This window comes from Heterodontus francisci, chromosome 41 (genome assembly GCF_036365525.1).
Source record: "Heterodontus francisci isolate sHetFra1 chromosome 41, sHetFra1.hap1, whole genome shotgun sequence".
Lineage (NCBI taxonomy): Eukaryota > Metazoa > Chordata > Chondrichthyes > Heterodontiformes > Heterodontidae > Heterodontus > Heterodontus francisci.
This window is the reverse complement of record NC_090411.1, coordinates 21,875,676-21,882,788: the sequence shown is the minus strand read 5'-3', so window position 1 is coordinate 21,882,788 and position 7,113 is coordinate 21,875,676. Positions and strand designations below refer to the sequence as shown.

The 7,113-nt window shown below is 48.6% G+C and overlaps 2 non-coding genes across 2 annotated transcripts; both read right to left on the bottom strand.

Annotated features, from left to right (window-relative positions):
• Nucleotides 1–2,660: 2,660 nt before the first annotated feature.
• On the bottom strand, nt 2,661–2,853 carry LOC137354468 (U2 spliceosomal RNA). The gene has a single exon (XR_010970456.1). It is a non-coding gene; the product is annotated as a U2 spliceosomal RNA (small nuclear RNA).
• Nucleotides 2,854–4,276: 1,423 nt separating this feature from the next.
• On the bottom strand, nt 4,277–4,440 carry LOC137354867 (U1 spliceosomal RNA). The gene has a single exon (XR_010970518.1). It is a non-coding gene; the product is annotated as a U1 spliceosomal RNA (small nuclear RNA).
• Nucleotides 4,441–7,113: the final 2,673 nt, after the last annotated feature.

Below are 7,113 nucleotides of genomic sequence, written 5' to 3'. Positions count from 1 at the left end.
CTGCTCTTGGGGCCCATCTTCTTTGGGGTCTCTCCTACGACGCTTCAATGCCAGTGGTGCCGCTGCTCAGTCTCGCACTCTTCGACCCTCTCGGATTAGTCTTTAAGAGGAGTTGCTTTCAGTAAAAAAATTCCATCTCTAGTCACTGCTGAGACAACAATGGTGTAACAGCTATAAGATAACAGCTTCACACCTCTCTTCCTTTCAGTGATCACTGGCAGCCCTGATGCTCAGGAAATGCTGGCTCTGCACTGCAGTGCCGTGCTCTGTTGGATGTATTTTAGAGATACTGGTCTAGATGTTCTGTTTGCGCTGGATCGACTGGCTCCTCAGGCTGCCATTGCTGCTCCCAGTCTTGTGTGCCTAGCAGCTGTTCTTTGAGCCATCTTCTTCATCTGCCCTGAACTGCTGGATTTACCCTTTCTCTCCATCTCCGATCTTTGCTGTTCTTGATCCCCGGGATTCACGCCTACTGCTCCCCAGGTCTGTTGTTAATACCTGAGGCCACTCACTCTACACTTCCAGTGGACCATGGGGCTGAATTCCAAACCTCTCTCCTGCATTGATCGGTGGCTTCACCGAGCTGCCTCCAGCCTGCCTACAACTGAACTTCATCCCATTGTAACCTCCAGGTCCTCGGCCTTTAAAGTGGGATATGGCTAGTGAGTTGTTGTTGGGCCTTGTTTGTACCTTCTGCTAGAAACCAGACCTCCAGAGTCATTCTCGTTTGAATCAAAATTTTCAGTTGATCCAAGATGTCAGGATCCATTTTCAGGATGTAAGATGCACCAATTGGCTATTTCATGCTTCGCTACGACTAACACGTCTCCTGAACTTACTTCTTGGGAATGTTAGCTGAGCAGATCATTCTGCCTGAGGTGGGCCTAGTCATGTCCTGATGTTTGGATTGAAAGATACTTTGAGAAGCATACTGTTGCTGGCCACGATAACCTCTCTCCAATGTCTCTAACTCTCGTCTTCAACACTTTAATCCAGCAATTTTGGAGTTATCCTCATCAGATAGGGCTGATTCCTGACTGCCTTAATACAGTCCTCATGGGTGACTTGTATTTCAGGATGGCTGGCTGGAATGATGATCTCTTTATGGATTGTCTTCGCTCAGTTACAAAGACTCACAGACTGTCTCTCCCATGCCTGTAACTTGTTCCCCTTGACTTTTAAGTGTCAAGTAAACTAAGGTCAAGGTTTGCATCTCCGCCCCTGATCGCACTAAACAACACCCCACTGGAAGTGGCTAGCAAATTCTATTCTCTTGGGTGCACTTTGACAGACAATCAGTGCCTTGATCTAGAGCTCGATACGTGCACAGGGAAAGCAGCTACCAGCTTTGACGACTCGCGAACTGCACATGGGATAAGAGCAAGCGGACCCTTCGGACCAAGCTGATTGTTTATAAGGCCTGTGTTCTCAGCACCTTGCTGCATGGCTGTGAAACATGGGCGACGTGCAGCTACCAGGAAAAGAAGCTGAATAATTTCCATCTTAGCTGTCTGCAGCACATTACGGGTATATCCTGGCAGGACAACATCACAAAAGTGGCAGACCTCTCAAAGGCAGAGTTCCCATATGTGCTGGCACGGATGTAACAGACACGGCTTCGGTGGACGGCACACATCTGCAGGATGGAAGATGGTCGAATACCCAAGGACGTTGTGTATGGTGAAGTAGCCAGGGCCAGACGGAAAATGGGGCAGCCAAAGTGTGACATGAAGGCCCTAAATGTCGACTATCGCACCTGGGAGTCACTAGCTGGCGGAAGAGGGAAATGGCGATACATCCTGTGGACTGACGTGCACTACCACGACGACAAGTGGCTACAGCAGCTTGGCAACATGTGCCGATGCCGAAAACACCAACTCACAGCGTCACTTGGCAGCTAGACGTGCGGAACTTGTGGCAGAACCTGCCTCTCGAGGATTGTCCTTCACAGTCATCAGCAAAGGAGCAGAGAAGACACCCCACCTAAATCAATTGTTTGCTACGTGTCCATCATCTTCCGTAGATGGAAAGATGCCAACTTATGGACTGTCATTGCTGTTTGCTGATGCTCTCTATGTGTGATTGCCGAATTCTCCTTCCAGTAAATGCCACCTTTGCTATCATATTAGCGGGTAGACGTCCAGTCATGGACAGCTTCCTGGTTTTCAGACTGGCAATCTAAATTCCTAACAGGTACCCCGTTGGTTAGGGGAAACAGCTTTTCCTGATTGGAGTAGTTCTCCTGCACTGAATGTCGAGAGTACTGTTTCAGCTGCTTTGTTTTGTATGAGGAACTGTCTTGCGTCCTGCTGATGGACTTCCTTTGCTTGGCGTTGGTCCTCCTTTTGGGCTAATTGTGGTTTATTTCCTTGTACTGCGGCTCCCTTTGTGCTGGCTGCAGCTTAAGTTGGTTTGGAGGTTTGCGCAGAGTTTTATTGTTTGCACGCTGTGCGTGTAAGTTTTGTGCGCGTAAATAGATGAATGTGGCGGAGTAATGGGATGTTTAATTGTTGAGTGTATGTTTTAGCTTTCAAGCATTTGAAGGGTATGTATGATCTTGTGGATTTAGCCGTTTGTGAGTAGCTGTGTAAACTGTGCCAGCTTTGACGGGATGGTTGTACGTGGTTTTGTAGTTTGAAGTGTAGCAGCAGCAGCGGAAAGGGAGGTGCACCGTTCCCAGAGATACTGCAATACCAGGTCGATGCGTGGTGTGGACGGAGCAAGGCCCTATTCCATGTCCCTGCTCCAAAAATCTATTTAATATATGGTCCCCAGATAAGGGGCGTATCAGATATTAAACTGATAAGAACAGATTTTTTCCCCCCAACATGTACTTTATTCATAAAAATCAGTTTAAAAAAATGCATTACGAAACAGTTCAAAACAAAAGCGCAAAGGAAATCAGTTTTCTTCGATACAGGAGGGAGTTGCCTCACAACCTTTCCATTCCAATTTACATGCCGTGTACATTTTACAGCAAAGCCATATCTGGAGTATACAGCCTGAGGGGTTTCCCATGGGTCCAGCCCCTCAGTTCACTTCAGTAGGAGGACCTTACACAGTGGCCTTTCCCCATTGAGCCTTTGCGGCGTCTGGCCAAGCTTTAGTGCGTCCCTCAGCACGTAGTCCTGGACCTTGGAATGGGCCAGTCAGCAACACTCAGTCGTGGATAACTCTTTGCACTGGAAGACCAGCAAGTTTCGGGCAGACCAAAGAGGGTCTGTCACCGGGTTGATGGTCCTCCCGCAGCAGTTGATGTTTATCTCGGTAGACGTCCCTGGGAACAGAGGGTAGAACACAGACTCCTGTGTTACGGAGCTGCTCGGGATGAACGTCGACAGAAACCACTGCGTCTCTTTCCACACTTGCTTTGCAAAAGCACATTGCTGAAAGGGGTGGGCAACAGTCTGTTTCCCACCACAGCCACCTGGAGGGCAGTGTACGGAGGCGGTGATATTGCAGGCGCGCAGGAAGGATCTGACGGAGAGGGCCCTTCTCAGCACGAGCCAAACTACGTCTTGGTGCTTGTTTTGAAAGTTGTGATGATGAGGCATTGTGCCAAATGACTTTGGCAGTCTGCTCGGGGAACCAATCCGACAGGATGCACCTTCTCCTTTTCCCTTGGGCCTTGAGGACATTGCGTGCAGACCACTGCCTGATGGATTGGTGGTGAAAGGTGTTTTTCTGCACAAACTTTCCCACGAAGGATAGGTGGTACGGCACGGTGGAAGTGGATGGAGCATTCTGCGGCAATGTGGGCAGACCAGACCCATCCTTGGCAAGATCGGGGCCAGACAGAAGGTCAGCGGGTAGTGAGACTTGGTGTTTGCGTAGTTGGGTTGTAGGCAGAGCTTGATGCAGCGGCACACAAAAGTGGGCATGAGGATGAGGGGGAGGTTGTATAAATTTTTTTGTCCCAATCTTTACGTAGAGGTTTGAAGATGGTGTCCGTGCAGACAGGGTCCATTTTGGACGTGGCGATAAAGTGTAAGATGGGTCGGGTGAGCGGCGTGGCACAGAGTAGGAGTGGGGTATGGGGCGGCAGACAGAGCAAGAATGTGAGCATCTGGCAGCTGATGAGCAGGTTATTAGGCGCAATGGAGAGAGAGAGAGAGAGAGAACGCTGATACAACATGCTGAGTGTGTGGAGAAAAGATAAAAGAAAGGTTAGGAATTAAGCAGAAGAGCGAGTACATGCAAAGAAAACAGTGGGAATAAATGATGGCAACAAAAGAAGCTGAAAAAGACAGTAAGTTCTAATTTTGCTTTGTAAAACCAGGGGAGAGCGCGAACGCAGTCCCCCACTACCACAAATTTTGCAGTCGAGTATCCCGCATTTGGGGACATCGCAGGCGTCAGCACACCCGAAGTGCAATGGGCTAGCCTCGTCCTGGGAGAACCACCTTCTTGATCATGGTCTCTCCCCTGCCAGGTAAGTATGCTACATATTGCCACACACTGCCACCTGACATCACACACCACCTCTTACGGTCTCAAACACTCCGTTTTTACACATCGCCTTGTCACTCCATTCACAATCTGCTGCTCTTTGTTCACGTCAGTTCTTGGCAAATATTGCAATCTATCATTCATTACACCTTCCGACAAAATGCCGCACGGATCCAGAGCCTGCAATGACGTTTGAATATTGCCCTTAATAGGAAATCAGCACCCTCACCCCACCCCCTCAGCTGCCTTCCTTCAGGCCGCGAGGCGTTTTCCAGTAAGAAATCCCTAGACGTATACATTGCAAAGGAAGGAAATGCTTGGCTTCTCTTCCTTTCAAACACCATTCACAATCTGATGCCTTCGAAAAAGCACTTTTCAAGTTTTGCACCACAACACCAATAGGGACATAGGGAGAAAGTTCTGGCCGTCAAGTCTTCCTCACTTGTCACATTCACTTCCTTTGCTTGAAATATTTCACCAGTTTCCCAAAGCCAGCAAACCTACCTCCCTTTGTTTAACTCTGGCTTTGCAATCTATCTTACTCTCTGCAGTATGATCATTGTCCACATAGCCAGTAACTGATTCAAGGAGAAGCCACATTAAAAGGTTGAAGAAAACAGAGACATTTTGTCAAAACTTTTCGTCTTGCACTCATCAGGACAACCTGCAAGAATACCAATGTAAGGGAAGCAACAAATTTATACTGTATGAGAAGAGACTGCTGATTGGTTGGCAAGGGGACTCTGATTGGTAGAGGCGTTGACAGTTTTATGGTGACTGACAGTTAACTGCCAAGCTTTGTTTGAAATTTGTGTGGCGCATTTGCGTGTACTGGAAGCTACATATATTAATACACAGGGGCCTGTTCTTTGCAGACAGAAAGAACATGTACACACACTGCGCCTATTTCAGGGAAACAAAATATGTGACAGTCATTTGCTGGTTCATTCCTCAGGGCAATGCCTTGACCAATCAGAGTCAAGCTGCCTGCTTTAAATTTCTCCATGGCAACGCCTCTACCAATCACAGTCTACTTGCCAACCAATCAGCACTCTCTTCTCAGATAGTATAAATTTGTTGCTTCCCTTATGCTTGCGAGTTGTCCTCATGAGTGCAAGACGAAAAGCTTTGACAAAATTTCTGTTTTCAGCAATATTCAGGTTGTAGACACGCATCTACATGTTTCCTAACATCTTTCGGATGAGACATTAAACCGAGGCCTTGTCCGTCTGCCCTCTCAGGTGGACGGACGCAAAAGATCCTGCGGCACTCTTTCCACCACGACCTGGCCAATTTATCCCTCCATCGACAACACGAAAACAAACACTACCCCGTCATCATCACATTGCTGTTTGTGGGAATTTGCTGAGCGCAAATTGGCTGCCGCCTTTCCTAAACTTCAAAAGTGCTTCATTGGCTGTATTTGGGATGTGCTGTGATCGTGAAGGGCGTTATAGAAATGCACATCATTCTTGAAGGTACCCGAGCCATCACGGCAGGAATCCTAAATTCCTCCAGCATGGTCGGTGCTTCCAGCAAGGCTTCTTTGTGCTGCGTTTGAGTCAGGCCTTAAGTCAAAATGATGTCTTTTATGGCAGGGAATATCTACGAGGAACCGTGGCATTTTCCTTCAAGAAGAACCGCATGGTCTCATCAACAAATAAAGAAGTAACTAAGAAGGTTACTGCTCCAAAATTCTGCTGCCCGTGTCCAAGCTCACACCAAGTGCAGTTCACCCATCGCCCCTGAGCTCGCTGCTTGAGCAGCACCACACGTTTCAATTGCTCATCCTTGCTTTCAAATTCCTCCATGGCTTTGCTCCTCTCAACCTCTGAAACCTCTTTGCGGCTCACTCCTCACCGAGATTCTTTCACTCCTCCAATTCTGGTCTCTCGAACATCGCTGATTTTTATCGCTCCACCGCTGGCGGCCGTGCCTTCAGCTGCCCAGGCTCGAAGCTCCAGATTTCCCTGCCTGAGCCTCTCCGCCTCTCTACCCTCCCTTAGGACGCTCGTGGAAACCTACTTTGGTGACCAAGCCTTTGGACATCTGCCCTAATACGGCCTTACGCGGCTCGGCGTCCAATTTTGCTTTCTGACACCCCTGTGAAGCGCCATGGGACGTTGTATTACGTTAAAGGTGCTCTATAAATCTTTAATTGGTCTGGAATGCATATTCTGACAGGATGGTGGAAAGAGACTCAATCATAAGGTTGGAAAGGGAATTTCAAGAAACAGTTGGAAGGGAAAAAATTAGCAGGGCTATAGGTAAAGAAGAGACAGGAGTAGGACTAATTGTATTTCCCTTTGAACGAGCGGCCATAGGCACAATGGGCCGAGTGGGCCCCCCGCGGTGTCCGGTTGTATATGTCGGCGGCGGCATCCTTCCACCAACGTAAGATGATGGACGTGCAGCAAATCCATCGGCGATGCGATCGTTTCACGTGCTGCACTTTGACTGATGGCTGAAAAGGCCAATCTGTGAGAGACAGGTCCTGCCACAAGTGCCGCATATGAGGTGGGGTTATCAGGTGCCGTTGTAGGGTGCTGGTTTGCGTGTTGGCGCCTGCTGTCACGCTGCTGTAGCCACTGGCCGTCGTGGTGGCGTGCACCAGTCTGGGGTAATGTCGCCATTTTCCTCTGTTCTTGGCTAGTGTCTCCCACG